This window comes from Acomys russatus, chromosome 27, assembly GCF_903995435.1.
Source record: "Acomys russatus chromosome 27, mAcoRus1.1, whole genome shotgun sequence".
In the NCBI taxonomy this organism is placed as follows: domain Eukaryota; kingdom Metazoa; phylum Chordata; class Mammalia; order Rodentia; family Muridae; genus Acomys; species Acomys russatus.
This window is the reverse complement of record NC_067163.1, coordinates 38,067,642-38,093,633: the sequence shown is the minus strand read 5'-3', so window position 1 is coordinate 38,093,633 and position 25,992 is coordinate 38,067,642.

Sequence of the window (25,992 nt, the reverse complement as noted above, 5' to 3'; positions counted from 1 at the left end):
TAGAGGCACTTGATTTTTGACAAAGAAGCCAAATCTATTCTATGGAAAAAGGATAGCATTTTCAACAAATGGTCCTAGTCTAATTGGATGTCTACATGTAGAAAACTTAAAGTAGACCCATATTTGTCACCATGCACAAAACTCAAGTCCAAGTGGATTAAAGACCTCAGCATAAAACCAGAGACACTAAATCCGGTAGAAGAGAAAAGACTTAACAGTCTTAGAAAGGTCAGCAAACACTTTCTGTAAAGACACAGAAAATATTTTGATTAAGATAACCACTCATTTACAATGTAATCATTTATCTACTCTATTGCTTTGTAAAAACAGCCATAGACACATTAACATGAATATGGCAATGGTTCAAGAAATCTTCATTTAAAAAACAGGATGTAAGCAGGGTGGTGGCACAAGCCTTTAATCCCAGCACTCTGGAGACAGTGGCAGGTGGATTTCTGGAGTTCGAGGAGAGCCTCGGCTTCATATTGAGTGCAAGACAACCACAGCTGCAGACACAGAGAAATCCTGTCTTGAAAAACCAAAACCAAAACCAAAGAACCAAACAAGAACCAAGAAATCAACTTGATATGGCTCAAAATGATATTTGTCATAGATTCATTCTGTCTAGCAGAAATGCATGAGCAACAGTCCCTATGATTTTTTTTTTTTTTTTTACCATGGATGAATCTATGCTCTATATTAAGAATGAGATTTTTAAAGTGAACATTCTTTAATTGGGGGTTGTATTCACTGATTTTCAAGTATTAACTTAGAACCTAGATTAAGAAGAAATGTCACTACACCAATCAGAGATAAGTAATTTACATATTTACATAACTTATTTCAATTAATCTTTCAATGAGCCATGAAGTAGATATGATTATCTCTGTGTCGCATATAAAGGGAATCCAGCCAAGTTATGTAAATGTGTCTAAGTTCACTCAGGGAGTAATGATAGGATTCAATTCTTTTTATATGTCCCATCTCATGGGTCTTATCAGTGCAGTATGTCATTTAATACATGCGTTTGTAGAATTCTCCTGCCTTATGTTCTATAACTATCAGAAATTTGAAGTTAAATTCAAAGCATGGTATTACACCCACATTCTGTGCATATGTAATACACGCACCAACTCGATTGGGTGATATTTGGGTCAATGCCAGAAGAAAATTTTAGATTACCTAGCTAATAGGTTCTGCAGATGTCAGATATGAACAAATTTCTAATGGAAACTGATAAATCTATATTAAGGAATGCATAAATGCCAGTAAGAGGAAAGAGGAGGCGAAAGGTCAAATATAGGCACTGAAATCTACATTATAATACAGGAACATGACCCACCTTAAGCAAACATATATGTCCTACAGGACACTAAAGGAGCTCCTCTTTATGACCATGTGACACAGGCACCTGCTTCGAATCCCATTTGGTCACATCATTATAGTTCTTATAGATGCTTTCAAGATGCTCAGGCTGGCACAAATGGGCAGACAGTGGAAGAATGTCTTAAACACATGACACGCAAACAAGAGGACACGAATTCAGATCTCTACCATGCACACACCAAGCCAGGCAGGCTGTAATTGCAGAACTTGAGAGACAGAGACAGGTAGATCCCTGGAGTTCACTGGACAGCCAGTCACTTTGTTATCACCAACTTGAATGAGAGATTCCGTCTCAAAAGTATTGGGGGTCAGTAACTAAGGAGGACACCCATGGTAGACTTCAGGCCTCTGCAAGTAGACACACACACACACACATACACACACACACACACACACACACACACGCTATATAAATCTCATTGATTATTAATGTTCTTCAATCATTCCAAAATGAAATATCTCTTAGACTTTAGGCTTGTGGTGTGAACAGAAATGGCAATGTATTTGTGTCTACCATGTATCTGTATATACCATGATTTTGTCTCTTAAATCTCTTTTTTTGAAGACACATACTGGGCCTAGAGAGATGCCTAGCAGTCAAGACCACTTCTGGCTCTTACAGAGGGGCTCTTTTGGATCCTAACACTTCTATCTGTTAGTTCGTAACAGTCTCCAATCCCAGCTACACTGTCCTCCTATGCATAGACCCCACACAGATATTGGGTCAAAATTGTGAATTTATAACTTTGTGGATTTTATCCACTCCATACAGAGGAATTTAATAGACTCTAAAGAAGTTCACACTATGATACACACATTCAGCATGCAAACATGAGGGACAAACCGAATTTTGATAAGTTGTGACATATGCTTGCCTGATTTAGTATACTGGCATAGTTTTTCACTTATCTTCAGTGAATTCTGGGGGGCAGAGGAAATGTCTATTTAGTCAGGAAAACTTTGTACAGCCTACATGGCATTTAAGCTTGGCTCTGCATGTTTTGCCTGGACACTAACCAACTATTTGCATTTGAAAAAGATTTATTGATCTTGGCTCTTCATAATACCTCGTCACAGGAGGCGCATGGTGCTGGAGCCCAAGTCGGCCTGAGCGTGTCTTAAGGAAGGCCTCTTTAATGAAATGCAGTGACCTTTCTTGGTGGGGTGGAAAAGGTTCCATGACATCTACCATAAATTTGAGGAGTGTCACTGCCAGTTCGGATCTTCCATGAGACAGATGACAAAGCAGAATTAAGGATGTTTAAAATTTATTGAAGAAAACATCTGTGGGAGATAAGCAGAGGAGAAATAGAGAGTGTGCGGGGAGGCCACACAGAAGTCCGTCAATGCTGCGAGGATAGGAAAGATGGAGAGAAGAGCTGAGAGTCATCTGCGGCAGAACACCTCTGAGGTAGTCCCTCAGGGAGAGCCCGGTGCCTCTTGACAGCAGCCACCAGCTGTTTGTGCTGCTGCGTGGTCAGGCATTGGTTGGTAGCCACCCACTGCGGGCATGAGAGGAACACTGAGACTGCAGCAGGTGGAAGGCATTAGCTACACTCCTTTGCTGGTAGAACGGGTGAGCACAGACCAGTGGGATCTAACTCCCTGCGTACTCTGCTGTACCGGGTTTTTAGTTCTTAAGAAGGTTCTCTTCTGATGCAACTCATAAATCTGAAAATTTTCTCAAATATAGAAAACAGCAGAAAGTCCAGGGACCCAAAATGTGTGATGGAGGTCCACTGTGCAACGTCCACACACAAAATCAAAACAGTGCACTAGTAGCTTAAAGGAGATTGAGGCTGAATGCTGAAGATGTGGAAGAAAAGAAAATATTTTTGTGGCCTCTGATGCTTTACAAAAAGCCTTAGGATATTAGACATAAAGCTTCATATAGTTTTTTAATAGAAGGCCAATCATGAGCACATAATGATGAAAATTTAGTGCAAAATTGGCTCCAAACAGTCTGGTAACCACCATCATCACCAATTCTTCCTGCTTAGGCGGCAGTTGAGAGTTCTGTGGTAGATGTCTGCTCTCCTTCAACTTGTTCCATACACAGATACTACAAACAAAACAGGAGATGGCCACCGAGACCACTATAGCTTTAGACTTCTTAGGTCAAGAGACCAGAGCTTGGGTCCAGGACATCTAAGGCATGATGGGGTTCCTGCTCTGGTCACTTTGAATAGTTTTCTCCAGTTGGGAGCTCTCTAGCCATACCTGCTGCCTCCCATCCAAGGCTGAGGAAGAAGATGATGATACAAAGCCTATACTGGCATTGCTCAGGCTCTGCCTTACTGAGGGGACCAAGACAACCGGAGTGTGGAAGTTGTGGTCCCTGTCATGATCCCAAGGAGACTGTTTTGCCAGTCCACATTCAGGTTGAATGATTTCCAGCCCCAGCTCACAGATAAGCTTCCAGCCCAGATAATGTTTTTGGTCCTGTGCTTATCACTGGTCTCATCGAATTGTTAGTATAAAGAAAAAGCTTCCTGAAGAAGAGAGTGAGGAAGAGAAGCAGGAGGAAGGCCTTAGGCATTGCTGCATCTTTCCCGCCCAAAATCATGGGGATCAGGAGTTAACTTTTGCTCAACTAGCTGCTTGCTGCAGGATCTACTTACCTTACTGTTCCTAAACAAGTTTCAGGAATTGTTAAAGCTTTCTTCCATTGCAAAGAAGGCTTTGGGTTGAGGCTTACGGTAAGGAACTGAGCCCATGACAGGAGATGGGAGAGCCCAAGACTCAGGGCTGTTGCCTTGGTCCTATATCCTTTCTGGGGTTTCCGTTTTCTAGAGGGTTGGGATGACTGCTGACCCTGTACTTTCCACTTGGCCGGATTGAAAGTTTTGTGAGTGCCTAGTTTTCATTAGCAATCCTAAAATAAAGAAATACATCTGAATTCAGAGCAGCACTTATTTTTTTTTTAAACATGGCTAGATAAAGATCTAAATAAACTAGTATACTTTTGTTTTTTTTTTTTAAAGGGTCAAGAAAGGAGTAAATAATATAAAATATAAAGTGAAACAAGCGTGTAAAGTCCACTAGGTTCCGCAGCGCTAGCTCAGGGAGGCAGGCAATTCAGCTTGCTTCTCCCGAACCCTTTTTTCAAAGAAGGATTTTCTCATAATTTAACCTAGAGGGCTGCACTTACATTTTCTGTAATATCAGAAAATTAGATCCTGCTTTGTTCTGATTGACGACCACACGTGTCTGCAGAGAAGCTGCAGCCAAAGCCTTCAGAAGCGGGTTAAATGTCTGATGTATCTGCAAGGCTTTCTGAATAGATTGCGGGCCTCCTCGAAACAGATCTGCACGCCGCGTGCTTTATGCTTCGTTTTTCGTAAGTTGAAGAGATGGTTCATTTTTGTCTGGGGACATGTTTTGATTCTTCGAATTAAATAAAAACAGGACTCTTTTAGTGTCTACTTCCACAACATAAAATGAAAACAAAGCTCAAGTTGGGAACTCAAGGGAGTGACTAGGCCACCATCAAGAGCACTTCCTGCTCTGACGGAGGCCATGGGTTCAGTTCCCAGTATCCTCAGTACCCACAGTATCCACATGACAGCTCACAGATGTCTTAACTCCAAATCCAGGGTATCTGACACGGTCTTCTGACCCTTGTGTGCACTTTCATACAGATAAACAAAACACTCAGACACATGAATTAAAATTAGTAAATAAATAAATGAGATGCAACAACAGAAAGTTCATTTAAAGAAATTTAAATAAATCGGTCAATGCCTGTAATCCCAGCACTCTGGGAGGCAGAGGCAGGCAGATCTCTGTGATGTGGAGGCCAGCAAGGTCTACAGGGTGAGTTCTGTCACTCAGCGCCTTGTAGGTGTCCCAGGCCCCACATCCAGAGGGTCAGTCCAGGCATTGCTTGTCTCTGCCTGAGAATGGACGGACCTGAGAATCAAAAGTCCCAAGGGCTTATTTCTTACTCAGGGGCAGCTAGCTCTATAGAGTGATGCTAGTGGCCTGGGACACTAAATCAGGTTCCTGGACTCTCCAGGAGAGGTGACATCATGGCTTACTTCTTTTTCAAATGAGACTGCAGGTCTTGGGTGGCAGTGGAGACTCCCGAACTCCACAAGCCAGTAATGATACCAAGTGTTCCTTGTTTGAGCTGCTGTGTCAAGCATAGTAGGAGAAGCAGGGGGTTGTCTGAAACCTGCTGGCAGTCAGGTCTAGTATGAAACAGGCCCAAAGGTGCTTCCTGGGGGTCAGCACCAAGCTAGCAGCAGCAGTGGTGGAGCAGGTCACTGAGGTTGCAAAGGCAGTTCTGCCATTGCTATCCCATCCCTGGCCATCCAGTGGCAGTTTCTCTTGGAATAAATGGAGTCTCAGACAGTCACTGTGATGGAAGGGCTAGGAAAAGAGTGAGGGAGCATGAGAGGCAGGGCAAACCAGCTAGCCTTTATTGATAACTCTTGGGCAGTGGGGAGGGGTTTTGAGGGTGAACATGTCTGATTAGCTAGGTACAAGAGTGCAGAATGCTTAATCTGCATACCGTGGTACAGTACCTCATTTACTTGGGTCCCTATCCCAAGGAGAAAACAGTACTTGCTTTTCCTATGTGTGAGGGGATGATTTCTAGGTATAAATAAAGACCCTTTGCTAGAGGATAGGATCTCAGCATAGGGTCGGGTACTTCCAGGAATCCCCTGTGCTTGTTGAAGTTCCTTATCCTTACCTTTAATTTTCCTTTAGGGCTATTTGAAACTCTTTACAAAATCTGAGTTACCAGATCCAGTGCAGTGAGACACCCGCTACCTCCCACCCCGCCCCCAGATTTAAAAAAAGGAAATCTGCCTTCATATACTGAGTACAAAACAGCTATCCGGAGAAGTCAGACTTTGACTTTAACCAGTAGAGTTTCAGGAGTTTCAGGACAGTCAAGGATACAGAGAGAAAAACTATATGGAAATACCAAAAAAAAAAAAAAAAAAAAAAAAAAAAAAAAAAAAAAAAAAAAAAAAAAAACCCAAAAAACAAAAACAAAAAGAACCAAACCAAACCAAACCAAAAAACAAAACACAGAAAGAGAAGAAAAAATTAAAATAATTTATGTATTGCTAATGGAATATTCAAATCATTACTGACAGTGACCTTGAATGATGTGTGTGTGTGTGTGTGCGTGTGTAGTTATATATGTGTACTTTTATGTATAACTTACATTAAGAAATTTCCTTGTATGGTCTAATAATTTCTGTGGCAGAATCCAGCAACGGATTTTGTCTCAAAACACATGTATTTTTGAGTATGCCTGAATTTATTTTTATTGCACATGAGTCATCATATGAAGTGTGAGCCTCAGTGCTTTTCTTTAGCTCAGCGGACTCTATTTCCAAATTAGGTGTAAGTTGTCAGCCAAAAGATACAGACTGATTCTCCTCTTTTTCTTTCCCTTTTGCCTCGTTTTAAATACTTCCATGCCTGTCTCAGTCTCTGCATTTGAATACATTCTACTAAAAAGATCCCTTTGCACTCAAAGTACCTGAATAACATTGTGTTGGCGGGTGGCTGACCAGCACCAGTAATCTGTATGGAAAGCAGAATCCATCCCATAAACAAAGTACACATTCAACTTTACTCTTCAGTGTACACATTTTTAATACTGAATCAACCAGCCACGACAAAAAAAAAAAAAAATAAATAAAAAAATAAAAAATAAAAAAAAATTCAACATCTTTTCACAACTTTCTCCAAATATTTTAGACACTAGAGAGGAATTAATAGTGTAAGACATCTTCTCTTATAAAGATAGCCAGCAAAGAGTACCTGGCCTCTGGAAAGTTGTTCCAAAAACTGACAGTAGCAAGGCCGATGTATTTAGCATCTACCTTTCTTTGGCACATGGAACTGATAACCCACCCTGTTTTGTTTGTTTCTTCAAAACCATTTAAATAGCTTTTCTTGAGTTTGTTTTAGTTTTTTCTAATTAACAAGGAGACTTTGAACCTCTTTGTTTCTTTTTTGTTTATAAACTCCACAGTTTGGTGCCAAGAGGATCATCAAATTGTTGGTACTGTGAACGCACAACAATGATGCGGGGGTGGGGGGCTCTATAAGAAAGGTGGAGTGTGCTGTGTAAAAATGCAAACACAAATTAGACTTCTTTAATTTGCGTGCGGGGTAGATAAATAATGATTTGCACCAAGCAGGGATCTCACACAGCTTTGTTCATATTTTAATAGTGTACTTCTCTTTGCAGTCTGAGTAATTAAGTCTTCTGACATTCCAGAAACTGTAAGTCCTGCTGAGATGTTTAAGTGCAGAGCAACCTCTTGATGTACAATCAAAATAATAAAAACAAAACAAAACAAAAAAAAGAGACACTTCTCAGGTTCTTAACAAGCGGGTTTGTTTTCACCTCTGCGACACAATTGGATGTGGCCCACTCCAACTGTTTGGTCCCATTGTTAACGAGAGGTTCCTTTTGAAACTCATTGCCTTCAATTACATTTTAAAAAAGAATTTTAATTGCATGGCTGTAAAGAGTAAAGACGCTCTAGGCTCCATTTGTTTATCATGGAGGGGCCTGAAAAAAATGAGGACAGAGCTTCCCAGCTCATGCAGGGGTTGCCGGGAAAGGGAGATGACTTTTAATTCGACAAGTTCAGAGAGATTTCTTAGTTTGACGCGCTTGGCAGGGGGTCTTTGAGCGCGTGGCGATGCTTCAGCATTCTGAGCTTTGAAAGTCTTTCCCTGCAGCAGAAATTGTATCAAAAGCCAATGATAATATTCCCTGCAAGGTAAAACACCCTATTGAAGATTTCGAGGGCTGTTTATTTATTCATCACAGTTTTTCTTTTAGGACATACGAAGCATCTAGGTAATAATTCACATAGATGATAGAAAATGCAAAAAAAATTCTCCTCATTAATCTTTCACCTTTTCCTCCTTCTACTTCTCTGTAGGCCACATGTAGATATAAAAGGTTCTTTCTGCTCGGCTCAAACATATATATATATATATATATATATATATATATATATATATATATATATATATATATATATATATATATATATATATATATATATATATATATATCTTCATTCCGAATCTCTGTTTCTTCCCTTCTCTTTCCATTTTTAAACAAAATTGTCACTTCCGTCTACTCCCTACCACCAGCTGAGAGAATAAGATGTTTATGGCTATTTCCTCCTGCTAAATCCTCAAAGTGATTAATTAATTTTACAGAAGTTATGTTCAGAATCTAAGGCTGCTTTTTGAATCTGCCTATATTGTATGTCTGTTTCAGAAAGCTGTTTTCAAAGCAGATGTTAACTATCGTGCTGTCCTCTTGAAGGATATACATATTTTAATTTTTGTATTGTATTTTGCACACATCACAAGAGAAAAATGTTTCCTCTCTCTCAATGTTTATAGGTCAGAACTGGGAATAAGGGGCCATGACAACCTATCCCTCTTGTATCATCAATGTCTGCTCTCTGGCACAGTCAGTGAGGATAGGAAAAGTTTCCCCCTCATTTATTTTTTCCTTCCATCTTCCATGGCATTAAAAGTGACCTTGCCTTGCAAATATTGGCGAGAGTCATCCCATGGGAAGCAGTTGCCATATGAAAGAAAGTTTACTTGAAAAATATATTTCATATTTAATACATGGGGACTCCAGAACAGTGCATTGTGCACAATTGCAAGTTGTTGTATTTTTTGCTTTTTAGAACAAAATCAATGAAGGAAAACTATACATGCAAAAGAAACTTAGAAATGTGTGCACATCATCACATTTGGGCACATTTCACCCTATAACCACGAAGGAGGTTGTAGACTGTATTTAAATGTCAAAAATTCGGAAAGAAATCACCACGCCAACTAACGCCCTCCCTCACTAACAAAATATCCATAGAAGAGCGTCAGCAAATATCCATTCATTAATATTAATTGTACTTCCACAGACTGCAAAGCAAGCCACAGGCACCCTACAAATGCAGCCTCGTGCTTAGGATTTTAAACCCGCCACTTGGTTCAGGATCATTTTTCACATATGAGGATGGGGAGAATCCAAGATAGTATAAAACCATGCAGTCCCAAACTGCACATAGTAATAAAGCATTCATTTGCTATAGGGTTTGGGAAAAGATTGTATTTGGGGGGAAATATGGGTGTGCTTTGAATAGAATAATTCAAGCACAGTGTTTAGACCTGATGAAGGTTTGGGCACCTTCCTTCTTCAGTTTACCCACGATGTCTCAACAAAGAACCACCAGAAAACACGAAGCACCTTGGGGACACTGTGTAGATCTTTTTCCTTTGACTGATAGCAGTTTTTTTTCTCTCTCTCTCTCTCTCTCAAACTACTTTTGAAGTAAGAGAGCTTGCTATTTAAATGCACCTCCAAAGTATAAAATTAATATAATTTATGATCGCTTCTAAAATGGCTGAACCTGTGTTAAAATGAACTTAAACTCACACATCACCCATGATGTTTCCTATCTTCCTTTCCTCCTTGCCACATATTACTGAACGTGCCAGCTGTAGAAGCCTGTTATGATCATGAACATGTTTGACAAATCTCAGTTTAAAATTCAATGAAAGTGTAAGGTGATTAAGAAGATATCCAACTATGTTGTGGGATTGTGAGTGAGATCCAAAAGGGGTGTGTTGCATGCCTATTACTCCACATGGTACGGAGGAATGGCTTGACACCTAGACTTTGCATCACTATAGTTTCTTGGATTACTATGGTTTGCTCTTTTCAATGGGAGATTTAAAAAGGAATAGACAGAAAGAATATACTTTTGTTCCTGTGTAGTGATCTTTGTTGCCTTTTAAAAATACGGATGTAGATATTTATATGGTCATTTAGATCTCACTTAATCTTATTTGTTCATTTATATTTGAATTGCTTTCCATCTGCAAGATCAAAAGATTTTTTGGCAGGGCTTTTCTGGGTAGTCTTAGCTGTCCTTGAACTCATGTTGTTGACTACACTCACCTTGAACTCACAGGGATCTGCCTACCTCTGCTTCTTGAATGCTGGGACTAAAGGCATGTTACCAAAGCTAGCAAAATTTTAGTAAGCAAATTTTTAATATGACCAATAAACAAATGGACTTAAATCATATGTAAAACAAGTAATTTTAAACTGTTATATCAAAGTTCCATCTCAATAGATCTCTCTCTAGATGTAACCATGTGTATGTGTGCATGATGCTGTGTGCTTAATATGCTGCTGAATGCAGCTGCCCAGAGAATCAAGAAGACAGGATTGATATCTGTGATGCTGAAGTTACAGGCAATTATGAGATACTCAAAATAGGCTATAGGACCAAACTCTGGCCTTCTGTAGGAGCAATAAATATTCAACCACTGAGCCATCTCTCCAGCCCCTTAGTAGATTTAAAAAAAAAAAAAATAACAATTATATTTTGTTTTATCGTATGTATATCAAGATATTCTCTTCTCATTGTATATGGAAGAAACCGCATGACTATATTGAAAGCATACCCCTTTTCTTCATAATGTGGTATAGTAATTACTTGGACACTAAAATCAGGATAGTTCTTTTTAAGACTTAACATTATTCAATACACTATCACACTTGGACACATTTTTTTAATGTGTCCAATTCGATAACATAACTTGTTATACTTGCATTGGAAGCTTCTCATGAATCAATGCATGAATAAGATTAATGCATGATCTTAAGACAAGTTAGAAGGCGTGACATGTTTAAGAAAATATAGTCCGTATGTCAATAAAATAAAATAATGAATACAATTAAAGAATGCCAACTTTGTGAGGAAAGTCTGCTTGGATCTATGCTTTTTCTATCGGAGGGAAAAAATAAGTTACAATTATCCAGGTTGTTTGAAAGTTAACATTTTGAAGAAAAAAAAATTGGAAAGGAAATTGAGAAGCCAATATAATGGTGTGTCCGTTGTGCACTTATCTACAATTGTTTCTTTCCAAAATATTGACTATATTAAACTACAGTTAACAATGACTTGTATCATGGGCCCTACATGCCTGTGAAGGAATTCCAAGGCTGCCTGCTTGCATTTACTGAAGAGGATTCTGTCTTTTTCTCTGAAGTTTCTTCTCCCTCATTTAAGTACTTGCCAGAGCATGAGGTCCGAGTGCTTATAAGCTCCAACTGAGGAAGAAGTGGATGAAGATGTGATTAAGCAGTTGCTGTGTGTTTGGCCTCTTAAAGCATGGTGGGACCATTATAGAGATCATGGAGGAACAGAGAAACGGGGTCTTTAAAAGCATCTCTGTGGCTTGTGTATCCTCAACACATGTGTTGCTAAATACATAGTTCTGGAGTTATAAATACTACACAGAATTTATTTGCAAATGGACCACTTATATAGAATGTTATATTGGTCGCATTTTCACTTAAACTGTGCAAATACACTGCTCAATCAATCATTTTTAATAAGGGTGACTCTAAGAACCTGAACTGTCCATTCTGGGAGTTAATGCTGCAGTAAAACCGCAGATAGACTATTTAAAAAGTTGGCAGAAGCCGAGAGAGAGAGAGAGAGAGAGAGAGAGAGAGAGAGAGAGAGAGAGAGAGAGAGAGAGAGAGAGAGATTATCTATCTCTTCTTGGACTTTAGAGGCCTTCTCATCTCTCCAGATACAGAGGACTCTAATGTGTTTTCACCTAAAAAGTTTTGCAGTAAATTGAGGACAGAAATGCTAAATTTCAGCCCTCAGGCAGTAGAGAAGCACACCTTTAATCCCAGCAATTGTGTGGTCAGATTTCTAACTAAAAGCCAAGGTGAAGTGATTTTCCTGAGGGTCTGTGACTGATTTTTGAAAATACTTTAAGAGATTGTTTTGCCAGGAGGTGGCGATGTACGCCTTTAAAGCCAGCTCTCTGGGGGCAGAGGCAGGCATGTCTCTGTGTAGAAAGCTCACGAATTCAGGTTTAATATGTAGCACAAGTGGCACGTACTTGTCTGGCATAAAGGAATCATGGGACCAATCACCAGATCTGTAGCAAAGCACCCAAAATGTAGATGCGGGAGTATGCAGATCCTGAGATCAAGGTCATCCTTGGCTACACAGAGAGTCCAAACTAGCCCAGATGACAAGAGACTAGCTTCAAAAGAGAGGGGAAGGAGAGAGGGAGGGAGGGGCAGAAGAGAGATTGAGAATTTCAATTTACTTCAATAAGGTTTATCACTTCGGTTGACACATCACCTTTCCAAAACTGATCATCACCTTTAGAGATTAAGATAGGTATTGTTTATAATGTACGCCAGCTACTTAAACTATGTGTTTTGGCCCCATTTTGGGTCACATAACTGAATATAGAAGTCCCAATAAATCGCTAAATGTAAAAGATTCTGGAAAATGCACAACCCAGAATTAATTCAACATCAAATATGCAATGAGTCTGAGATGTCAGCGGCAGCACTCAATGTGTCACAACACAACCTTCCTCCTGGATGCACGCATTGGCACTGTACAGTGCCCTCCTGGAGGCACACATTGGCACTGTACAGTGCCCTCCTGGATGCACACATTGGCACTGTACGGTGCCCTCCTGGATGCACACATTGGCACTGTACGGTGCCCTCCTGGAGGCACACATTGGCACTGTACAGTGCCCTCCTGGAGGCACACATTGGCACTGTACAGTGCCCTCCTGGAGGCACACATTGGCACTGTACAGTGCCCTCCTGGAGGCACACATTGGCACTGTACAGTGCCCTCCTGGAGGCACACATTGGCACTGTACAGTGCCCTTGCTGTCACATCGTGCACTGTCAATGAATGCTGCCACAATTGAGCTGGACTGCAGCATTTCCTCTGCAGCAAGTGTTCTGATTGAGTAGGTTCACAATGCTTTAATTAGATTTAATATATTCCTAACATCCTTCCTTAGTATGTATTAAGTTAGCACACATTTGGATCATATTGTGTTAAGAGTATTTGATCTTAAAATTGCTGTTTAAGTTCCTGGCTTGAATTTCATCATCATCATCATCATTATTATCACTATCACTATTAGTACTTTATTATTATTAATTTATTTATGTTACGTTCTGATTATAATCCTCTTGCTCTTATCTAGACCTCTGACAGGTGGGATCCTCCTCTCCTACTGTTGGACCATAGCCTATCAAGTCTCATATGGATAGTCTGCATCTCCTTCCTCCTTAGAATTATGAGAGAATGTCCAGAAATTTTGAAATGGCCCAAGAGTATTTTTTATTTGGTACTAATTGCACTGTGAAGCAGCGCACTCAATTTTGATTATAAAGTAAAAAGCTATCACCTCTGGAAACTACTGAAGACGCTCTGTGTTCTATAATATCAAGTAACTTCCTTACATTTAATGTTTCATGTAAAAATAATCACATCTATTTTATTATCATGGAAATTTGCTCTTATCATTAATAAATGATAGAATTCTATGTATAGCAACAATCATTTTTAAATCTCTTTGTGGTTTATCATTAGAAAGTGCTTAACTTGAATAGCTGTTTTATATGTATATATATATGTGTGTGTGTGTGTGTGTGTGTACACTACAAGTCATGTAAGGATTTATTGAGTAAAAAAGTTGAAAGAGGAAAAAGTTTGAGAAGTTCTGAAGTACACAGAGATTGCAAAGATTGTATTCTCTGGGGTACACACTACAAAGATAAACAATTAGATAGTGCTAACTTAGGAGGAAAAAGAGCACAATAGCTTGTCTTGGTCCATTCGTGATTCCAGAATAAAATGCCTAAGATTGGGTACTACATATATGACAGAAATTTATTTCTCAGAGTTCTGGAGACAACAAGTTTAAGATCAAAGCATAGGCAACTTTAATGTCTTACAAAGTGAGTGCTGTGTCCTCTGGCAGGCATGAAGATGATGTCCCCAGAGATGGAACAAAGATACGGAGGACAAACAGCCTAGGCCAGGGAGCTGTCTCATGCACATGTAACTACATAAGGCCCTGCATTGTATAGTCACATTAGTGGTAGTTTCAACAGAAACACACACATATATGCATTCATATTCAATAGAAGCCAAACACTTAAGCATTTCTCAGGATTATTGCAAATACAACTGTAATGTTCTTCACTACATAATTATTATTATTAATTTTTTTAGAAAAGGAGTTATTTGTATTTTTTTAATCTTTAACACTCATTTTAAAAAGGGTGGCAGGATACATTTCTACAACAAGAACAGAGTGTAACTGATTGTAGCAAATTTTTCCATGCTTGCACAAATTCTTAATTATTTTCTTTTGCCTATTATTTTTTAATTGTTCTTTGGTCTTTTCTCACAAACTTTGTTTCTTTCCCTTTCTCTGTTGTTGGTTTTTTTTAAATGGCTATTGTTTTTATTTTTCACCTTTTCTGCTTTCTTTTTAGCTAAAAGAAACAAAAGAGAAACGTGGCATAGGTTCAAGAGGAAAAGAATGATTGACAATGACAGGTCAAGAATAGGGCTCCACATAACAGAGGGATAATTCTTTAACTAGATTGAATGAACCATGAATCTGACCAATATGGAAATCTGTGGGTTTGTAAAATTCAGCATCTTAAGTGGGAATATCGATTTATAACGGAAAACCCACAAAGTGGAAGCTTCATTTTTCTTGGTCAAAATATAGTAGGGAAAAATATTAAAAATAAACATATATATGTATACCTGGACAAGAAAGAGACCATGGCATTTAACTGTAAGCTGCATCCCAGAATTAACCTACCAATCAAACTTTGTATAACTCACAATTCTGACTATGTTTTTAAGATCTGGAAGTGAAGATGAAGATAGTTTTCATCTTGAGGGTCTACATGCTTTTATGGGTCCGTTATTATAAATGGATTTCAAGTCTATAACACATTCCACAAGAGTTTCCACCAAACACCGTGGAAACAGATACTAAACTTTATTTATGATATTATTTCTCTTTGAAGTAAAAAACTATAATGTGACTCGTGAACTTGCCCTCTTAGAGATGTTCAGCTTCAAATATCTCTCAAGCAAAAGTGAGATCATGATTAAAACATAGCCTTTCAAGGAGACTTCTCTAGTCCAATGCCTGGGTACCACAGCCTATCATAGATGTTATTATCTTCACATGCATATTGCAGCTAAAGGCAAGGGCCTTTCAGTTTCAGCTGAAGCTTAGAGCCAACACTGATCTCCCTTAGGGATTAGAATTACTATACATAGTTGTGACAGTCAATGTAGTTTCCATATACATATTTGTGCTCATTGGCAAGAAACTCACCCACTCATCCAGGTCAATGGTACAAAGTAAAGTAACTTACATGTTCGCTGTGAATCTACAGACAACTGTAGCATTTTTCTGAGTACAGGGAAAGACAGACCTAGCCAGAATTTCCTTTTTTTTTTTTTTTTTTTTTTGTCACTTTGTGTGTGTGTGTCTATGTGTGTATCAATATCAGTACATAGACATTGTATGTGTATGTATGTATCTATGTCAGTATTTCTACTTGATATACAGGTGTGTTAAGGCAAAAAGATAGGACTCTGTTAAATATAGTATTGGAGAACCGGAGGAAGGTAGAATAACTTGCCCAATCTGCTTCCAAATACAAAATTCTAATTCTTCATTGCCTCTTCTTAATTAACCAATTGATTAATTAATATAGACATTTTCTGTTATGTTATGAACAGCTACTTGGATGAATTGCCTAATAATTCATATCTTGCTATGTTTCCTTTTATATCCCTTTACATAAAATTTATTCTATATTTTATTTCAATTTCATATTTCATTTTAATTTCACGTCACCCTTCACACTTTACGTTATTTGAGCTTAGGCAAGTGTCTGAAGTGAATTACTGTACGCTGAGCTCTACTGTTTTGACTTCCGAAGCACTGTGTAGACTTTCTAGTCAGTTTCCCCCGAGTGCACATGAAAATGGTTGTTTTGTTTCTACTCCCATTGTGAAAATAAAAGCAATCTGTGGGCACTTTCAGAACAGTCTCTTTATCTAGCATTTCATTGTCTGGTGTCCTGAGAAGAGCAGCCTGCATTTGAATGGTCATGATTGCCTCCAATTTCTCATGGCATTCTGAACAGAATGTCTACAGTATCTCATTTGGGATAAATAATTACAACAAATGCTTCTTCAAGAAAAAGGTAACTTTTAGAATACTAAAGAATATATATATATATATAAAGTCATTATAAAGCTTGATAAGTATGTGGTCATCTTGGAACCAAAATAGAGGGGAAGGAAAAAAAAAGCAACTCAACTTCTGCCTTTCAAATCAGGAGTTTGTGTCTCTGTCATCCACACAATGCCTGCATGGGTCCCTGTGTCTGATTGTGGAAAGAAACTTAAAATGAGTTTTATGCAAATTTCTTTACAATGAAACATTTTCTAAGTCATTATACTAAAAGGAACATTTTACAAGGCACTCGCAAAATAAAATCAGCTGATAATTCAGCAACATCTGAAGAAAGTGTGAGACAATTAAACGTTTTCAGGAATCACATGAACCCTTAGACATCCCTGTTTCATCACAGTTGTGGAAGGAAATATCTCCGCCGGTTTTCCTCCCTCAACTGCCATTTTCACACTTAAAAGTGATGTTTAAGGCTATTTTTAGTCCGTTTCCAACCACTACTGATACATCGAAGTTATATAGCTTGGTTTTTATTTTAGCATCATGAGAAATGATTTCAACTCGGGGAAGCCCAAACTTCAAAAACCATGGAAGCAAGATTAATGCAGTTTGAATTTGGCAGGAAAATATCTTCAAAGGTGGCATTTTCGTTGGCGGTACTAAAATATCTACAGTAATAGTTTTAGCAAGGGGTTAGTCTAGAGCATGGCTCAGGGCAACAAAAGCCACAATATACTATAACTGCTCCAAGGCAAGCCAGAGATGGATTTATAGGACATACTTAGCACTGTCTCCCTGAGAGGGGAGCACGGTGAAAGGCTGAATGAAGATGAACAGCCTGCCTTTCTGCAGGAATTTGTGCCATTTATTTTTTTATTAGTTTTAAGAGTGATGCTGCACCCTGTCATGCGATGATCATCGTCCAATAAGAGTTTTCTGCTGTGCTTTGCAAAGCAGCCCCGATATGAATCCAACGTCGTCCCCTGTGCAAGCGTTCGAGTTAGGACATGTGACAAGGGGAGGATGACCATCTGAACCCTCTTTGGAAGCTTCTGAAGATGATGGTCAATGGAGACTGTTTCTCTTGATCTCCCTTCTAACCTGCTGCTTCCCCCTTTCTTCTCTTTGAAATGTCTCTATCTCCCTAAAAGCCAGTGCTCCGGTCCAGTAAGTGTGCTGTAGTTTGATAAGCAGTGGTGAGAAATACAGCATGACTCCCCTTGAAAGGCACATTGTGTTATGATGGAGACTCAATAAAAAAACAAGAAAACTCAAAGTAGGATGAGTCTATGAACTGATGATGTACTGACATTTAAAATTAAAATAATGTAAGTACTGCTTCAAAACCCTGTGCTAGTTTTACAGCTTGCAGATTTCTCATTCTTTTTAGGGAAAAGGTAGACATTCCTGTTATAATCTTTTTCCACTAGGAAACTTTTCTAAATTGGAATTGTTATAATTCCAATGACAACATTGCTCTGCAAGCCATGATATCATTATTGAGTTATTATATAGTTATCATATAGCAGTTGGCACCACAGTAGAAAAATAAATGTCTGGTTTTTCTCCGAGAGTACTTATAATCCAGGGTGGGATCCTACATCTACTATAAGTTATGTATTTGAGCATCAAATAATGATATAATTGAGCAAATGAGTTGGCTTTACCCAGGTATGTTTGACATCAGAGCGGTCTCAGGGGGCTGTACATGAAGAAAAGACCCCATGCTTGCTTTAATGCTCAGCTCTTATCATCTTGCTATGCCAACAAACTTCGAATTGGAGTTCCTCCGTTTTCATCAGCCGGGGCTTCCAAATGAGACAGCTGTTCCTAACAACACAGTACAATGCATAACCTATGGAGTGTTGGTTGAATAATAACGAGGAAACTTATTAGTGCCTTCTGAAGAAGCATAGCCAAAGGCTGTGTGTCGCAGGAAATTATTTCACAGTGAATTTATGCTCCAGCTTAACTTTGCATAATGTGGAGAGTTCGGATAGTAGGATGGGAGAGGGGAAGGCACGACAGGAAGGAAGAGACCCAGTAAGCAAATGGGTTCCTACTGTATTTTTCCAACTTTTCAGTGTAGGGAACAGTGATGGAGAGTGTGAGCATGCAGGGTACAAGACAGCCAGTTAGACCATTGTAATAGAGCATGAATTTGAGTGCTAGATCAAAGTTCCACTGAAGCCCTCTTTGACAAAGAGCCTAAAGAGGATGGCAATGCAGAGAACAAGGAAAATGCAGGAGATGAGTCCCAAGGCCAGCAGTATTTCTGTGCTCATCCTCCTGCAACTGTAATTTACACCCTAGATGACTAGAGGACCCTGGACCATAGACCATATAACTATGATAGGAAAAATGATCTTGTGTTATTTTTATTTCTGAAAGGAATAGTAATAATGTCTCAGAAGGATACATTTTCATAGCAGAGCTAATACTTGGGTTTTAGTTTTAATAGTGGTCAAGGAAAAAGGAAGTGTTGAAGTCAAAATGTGAGCCTGGCAAAGACATTGATATCATACACACCTGGTTGCTGGGAAAAGTAGGGGACCCCTAGAAATAAGCTTGAGAGCCATAGCAACACAGGGGACAGAATCTCAGCCTTTTATTCAATTAGAAGTGAAGTGGGTTAGTTAGTCCATGCAGGGGGAGTCATCAGATGGCTTCTAAAAGCATTTGACCAAAACCATCTGTTTGTTTTGACATTTCGCAAACATTTACTGAAAAAACTGTATTAGACAAATACTTTGAATAGCAAAACAGCTCAGCATCCTGGAGGCAAACCCGAGAGTTCCTGGTAGGCATTTTCTGCTGTCTTACGAAGCATCAAACTGTTTGAATATCTTTTAAAAGGAGCTTACAGGAAAAAAAATCATTTGAATTACGTGTATACCTCAGACATGCATGCTGACAGAAAAATTGTCAACTCCTGGTTTTCTGTGAAGGTAAAGGTGATTGCATTCCATGCCTTGCACAGTTAGAAGGAGTTTTGATTTCACTCACCTTTTCCTCAGTATTTTCCTGTGCATATATATGCTAAAATAAAATGTACTGTACAAAAAGTAAACCACCAATGCAAATGAGCCATAAAGCACAACTTTTTTTTTCCAGAAAAAAAAGGATTTCAGGCTAGGTAAATTTATGCATCACTGGCTTCCTTCCTTTTCCTCCTGATAACATCTGATTGACACCACCAGAGCATTACTTTTAAAGAAACTAAACCGAATCCCGCAGCCTCATGCAGTGGGGCCCTTACCATGTCAGTGTTCAGTGACCACTGAGGCCTGACTGATGGTTCCAGCCACTGCATGAAATGTTCTTCATCATTTAGGAGATCCAGAGTGGGGTGGGGTGACTAGCATAATTAGAGAGTAGGAAGCAAAGTCAGAAATGAAGAGTATTGCCACTGGAAATTTCTTGAGTTGTCTTTTGATGTTTTTTAATCTACTGAGAATGCATGGGTCACCCCACCACCACCTTCTTCTCCTATATCGCTTGAAGCCAAACGTTGTGAATCTCTATTGATTAGTCAAATAGCTCTTCATTACGCAAGTTGTGATCTGTGTGAGAGCTGGGATTCATCTTTCTGGCTCTACTGATTTGTCCCAGGTTCACTGCTTTTCAATAGATAGACGGAAACAGAGAGAGGACGGGTCAGGCTCAGAGCAGTCAATTTTATTATGTTTTTATTTTTATTTTTTTAATCCACTACTTCTGTGCAAAGTCATAGGTGAGGCCATCTAAGTTGATTCTAATGACCCTTCCATTCCTGTGACGTGTGTGTGTGTGTGTGTGTTTGTGTGTGTGTGTGTGTGTGTGTGTGTGTGTGTGTGTGTGGTTTCTTTTAATGTTATATTGTAATCTAATCGAGTTATAAGAAACCAGTGATGTAAAAACTACACAACTATATAAAGGCCAAACAAAATGTAGGGAAAAAAACCCTGTTGTTCATTAGAGAGAAAGGATTGTAAGACTAGGTCAATCCTGCTAGGTGACGATATGGCCATTGTTAGCCCATGGTTCTATACATAAGACCAGGAAGATGCTCTGGTTCCCATTTCAGTATTTAATTATGCCCTTGGTGTAGGTAAGAAGAGGGAGGGAAGGGCAGAAGAGAAGGGGGACAAGAAGGACAACTTGGGGGGGAGGCTAGAATTTTGGAGGCTTTTAATCTGAGATACTTTGAATGCGACTGAGTAAAGATTTTGCACACAGTGAAGAAAAACAGACTCAAGTAAGAGGGAGTGAGGGACTGAGATCAGAAAGCATTTTGAGAAACAGGATATGGTTGAATTTGACAAATGGGGCAAAGAGGTGCTAGAAAGATGAGGTTTCAAAATTGGACTGGCCCTTGGGCTTAGCTGTAATGAGGTCGTCGGAGACCTAGCTGAAGGTCAGTTTCTCCCCAGCGACAAGGGTTCAGGATGGACCAGACAAAGTTGAAAAGCTCTCTTATGAGGATTGGAGGCAGCACACAAAATGTAGTCTAGGATCCCACATGAGACGAAGAAAGAGAATCAAGAATCTGCCAGTCAGATAACCTTATGGTGCTTGTGAAAACTTAACAAAGCTTTTAGGTTACACTGCAAAAAAAAAAAAAAAAAAAAAAAAAAAAAAAAAAAAAAGAAATGCATTAAAAAATCACAAAGCCTTGTACAAATTCTAAGCCAGAATGTTGTTTTTCTTTGTTTAATTTCTTTCAAAGTATATGACATTGATTATATGTGTATATATATATATATATATATATATATATATATATATATATATATACACACACACATATGTGTGTGTGTGTGTGTGTGTGTGTTTCTACTTACCATGAGAATCAGAGGACATAAAAAAACAACTCTGGGATTCTCACGGTTTCCAACATACAAAGAATGAGAGAGGAACAAGAAAACAAGAGGCAAAGACCATAACTGATGTGAACACACAGACACAAAAGCACATCAGTACACAGAAAGTGAAGGATAGGCCAAGGAGGTTGCTTGTCTATGATGTACGTTTAGAATCACAACACTTACCTAATTGAAAAATTAGATGCACATAATTTGCTAGTTAAACAGCAAAAATGTTCTTCCTATCACATGCTTCATACTGTATGATAACAGCGAGGACGTCTAGTGCTAGTCACAGCTGATCAAGAACTAACAAAGATAATTCAGCAGGAAGAGGGTTAATGAATTAAAAAACTATTCAAGCCCATATGCCTTTTAAAAACATGTCAACAAGGTTGTCTCAAATCTGACAACTTTTAAATTATTTCTCTGCCTGGGCACTATTGTCGGTAAATTTTGTTTTCTGACTGGAGGGACAGATGATTGAGGAACATTCTGTGTGGTGTTGGGGCACACTTATATAAGGGGGCCTTTGACTGTGCTCTCACCTGGTGTTAGTAAGTGTGAGACTACCAGAAGCTGAAGCTACCTTAAATGAAGGGATGTTTGAATCAAGCTTCCCCTTTTCTCTCCAACCAAGAAAACTAATGAGAAGAGCAGTTAAACATCAAGTGATACCTTCATCTGAAAATTCCATACGCTGTATTGCACTACTGAGTTCTAGAGGCTCGCCTCCTTTTTTTTCACAGTAGCAGAAAACCAGCTTTTTAATACCCTAAGAGGGATGTAGAAGTCAAAGGTTTACATTAAACTACTAGCTAACTCTAGGTTATCCATTTTATTTAGAAACTATGTTTAATGCAAAACTACAACAAGGATGTATGTCATTGGGGGTCACCACTGAATATTCTTTTTGGGTTGTCTCTGTTGGATATGCAATCTCAGCTAAATGTTTTGAAGAGGAGGAATCAAATAAATTGCCCTATTTTGGGTCTTTCTCATCTGTATACAGTCGCACAGCTCCAGTAGACCTGAAAATTGCCCAGAGACAAACTTTAAAAAAATAGAGTGCTTTTGAGGCAGAAAATTGCTTTTCTGCAGTATGGTCTAAAGGACAGGCAGTGACAGGAGGACAAGAAGTTGTCACCATGCAGTGACATCGGAAAGCATAGCTCCCATAACCAAAAGGATAATTTGTTTTTATTTTCTTCCTTATTAGACCACAAAAGGATTCTATGCAATAACATTATGTCTGGCTTTAAGGAAAACCTTTGAAAGAAAATGTACAATTAGGTTTCTGAGAATCTATTTCTCAGCTGACATGGCTCTTAGTCTCTCCAGAAAACATATAGCTTAATATAGCAGACAATTCCATATTTCTCCATTTCTTCAACAGCCAGATTTACGTGTAGGACAAGCTAATTGTGGAGGCCTCTTCGTTTCTCTGTGTGTAAGTCAGTTTCACAGTAGCATTGCAACAAAGCTTGTGTAGTTTAATATTAAAAAAAGTATTTTATGCATCTGGATTGGACCCTTGATATTTTTGGAAGATTTTTTATGTGGTTTAATTTCCATTTTTATGGTGAAATGAACAAAAAAAAAAAAAATGGGAGAATGTATGCCTTTTCTGTGTTAAGGGATTTGAAACTCCTTTGGGCCTGTTATCATGTTAATGAGACAGTTGAGAGATATCAGGGTTTTGTGTATTAATCTTAGCAGGCATTTGCACACCAGAAGTGCTCATTTAGACTTTTAATGGTGTTAATGCTGAACTTGCACAAAATTAACAAAAGAAATGTTTCTGTGTAATAGATCCCTAATACCAGGTATTTATTAAAGCTATTAAATATATACATATTGTATGTATATCTGTATGTGCACACAAACACTGTGCAACTTTTGTAATGTTAGATTTTTTTCAGTTATGTTTCTTAAATTTTAAATACTTTGTTTTAAATATCGACAGGCAGGATTTCCTGTGCAGCTCGATGTCTGATCCATTCCTTTGAGCTCAGTGATTTCTTTGAAGCTAATGGAAACCTTCCATGCTCTGTACAGCCTGTTCTCCTTACCCACACTGCTTTCCTGATGGGCACAGTGTAATGGCACTGGGTAAAACTGACTATGCAGCAATGTAGAGCAGCTGGACATATTTTACTGCCTAAGGCTCACTGACATACCGGACTGTGACTTTACAGAGCAGAAGGGGCCAGATAAAATGTCCATGGCTGTTCTCACATTTCTTTTGAAAGAACTACTCTCCTACAATTTACTTTCCTTTATCTTACCTATTTTATGTTAAATGGGCTCAACTCCAGCGATCCGTGTTTTTTTGTTTTCTTCTAAAATATATATCATTTTATATTTTCATAGAATTAATTCCTTCCTTCTTTCTTTTAATAAATCTCTGTCTCTGTTACCCTACTTTAACTTCTCCTTCCTTCCTTTACCCTCCTCTCCTCTGCTCTCCTATGTTGCCATGTTGCCAAAGACAGTCTTCTGATGTCCAGCCTCTCCTTGACCATTGGTGGCATGAAAGGTATACACTACCACACCCAACACAACACTTCTTTTAATGGCTATGAAGATAATAATACAGTTTGATCAGGTCTAATTTACGTTTCCAAAACCTGAAAACTTTCTAAATCCAAAATTCTTTGAGCACGTGGTAAGGTTTGTGAACATATTATAATAAAAAAACAAAAATAAAACCCAAGTCTGATCTAAATGAGAGACGCATGGGAGAATAGCAAAATAAAAGAATCCAGAGGGTCCTAGAAACCTACAAGTAGAACAATATGATAGGCAGATTTGGGCCCAGGGGTCCCGCTCAAACTAAGGCATCAGCCAAGGACAATACAGGCGGTAAACTTAAACCCCTACCCAGATCTAGCCAATGGTCAGAATATTCTCCACAGTTGAGTGGAGAGTGTGATATGACTTTCTCACGTACTCTGGTGCCTCACATTTGACCATGTCCCCTGGAGGGGGAGACCTGGTGGCACTCAGAGGAAGGACAGCAGGTAGCCAAGAAGAGACTTGATACCCTATGAGAATATACAGGGGGAGGTAATCCCCCTCAGGAACAGTCATAGGGGAGGGGAATAATGGGAAAATGGGGGGGAGGGAGGAATGGGAGGATACAAGGGATGGGATAAACATTGAGATGTAACAAGAATAAATTAATAAAAAAAAAAAAAAGAAAAAAAATAAAAAGTTTCTGAAAAAAAAAAAAAAAAAAAAACCCAAGTCTGAGATACTTCCAGGTAAGCCTTTGAGATATGGACTTCAAGCTACCAGACAGGCACGTGTAATGGTCGAGATTAGTTACTAGCTTGAAAGGATCCAGAATTACCTGGGAGATGGGCCACTGGGCACAGCTGTCAGAGATTATACAGATTGCAATTATGTAGGTAAGAACCCCCCACTTTGTGAGTGTTGCCTCTCCCAAGTTAGGATCTTTTATATAAATGGGAAGAGAGAGCTGTGCCCCATTGTGTAGTTGACTCATCATCCTCTCCTTTTGCATGGCCTTGACTTCAACAGTGTGATGGCTGTATGTTCCTTTGAGCTGTGCCTCGCACGCAACAAATCTTTTCTCCCTTAAGTTGCATTGGCCAGTTTATTTTATCATAGCCACAAGAAAGAAAACTAAGCAAGGCGGGTTTTCTACAGACTCATTGCATATTTTCATAAATTAGTAATTTTAGAGAACATAAGGTCAGCATATAGCTCTCATAGTCTATGGTACTTGGGTTAAGCCACTTCAGGGAAAAAAACTGGAGCACTGGCAGAGCCATCATCTTTAGAGACTTTTTCTATCTCCATCCCTGGTCTTTTCATTATGATGAAAATATTATCCAAGAGGCATATTATCCTTGAATAAGTATAGCTTCTTCTTTCCACTTATTTCTGTTCACCATTCCTCTGTGGATAGTTTTGTTGTCATTGTTTTTTTTACAAAGCCAGAGGTATCTGACTGGTTTTAGTACCTACTCCGTAGACATTAGATATGTTTGCTGAGCATGTTTGCTGAATGACTGACAGTCCTATGTTTCCATTCTGAGGTTTAGAGTGAGTGAGTCTAAGGGATAACTACTTCATTCATAGAACCCCACTATAATGTAAAAAAAAAAAAAGACTTATCTTTTATTTACAGTGAGTTTACAATTTTGACGATAAGTGCAATTTTTCTTTTTCCATTGAAAGTTTTCACCATCTCTCCTGAAATGTTAATGAGTATCGCCTTAGTGAAAGTATTTGAGTTTCACATGGAATCTAAAAGTAGACTAACCTGTAAACATGACTGTAAACTCCCAAACCTCAGATGGTTCTCATCTTCATTAGAGTCTTAGGTGTTGAACAGTAATTGGCTTAAAGCTGCTATGGACTCAATCTGACTCACGCTTCTTTCAGCTTCTTCACCATGACCTTCCTGCACAGTGCAGTTGCTCTACTATTACTCCTTTGATACAGAAGGCTCCATTATTTTCAATTTGTTCTATGCCCATCTCCTGCCTTAGCTTATTAATCCATGCCAACCACAGGGACAAGCAGTAGAGGCTGATTGCGTGCTCAGCATCACCATCATTGAATTTCTATCACACACTCTGAGGCCTTTGCCAGAAGTACACTCAGAAGACTGTCATGGTACCAGTGG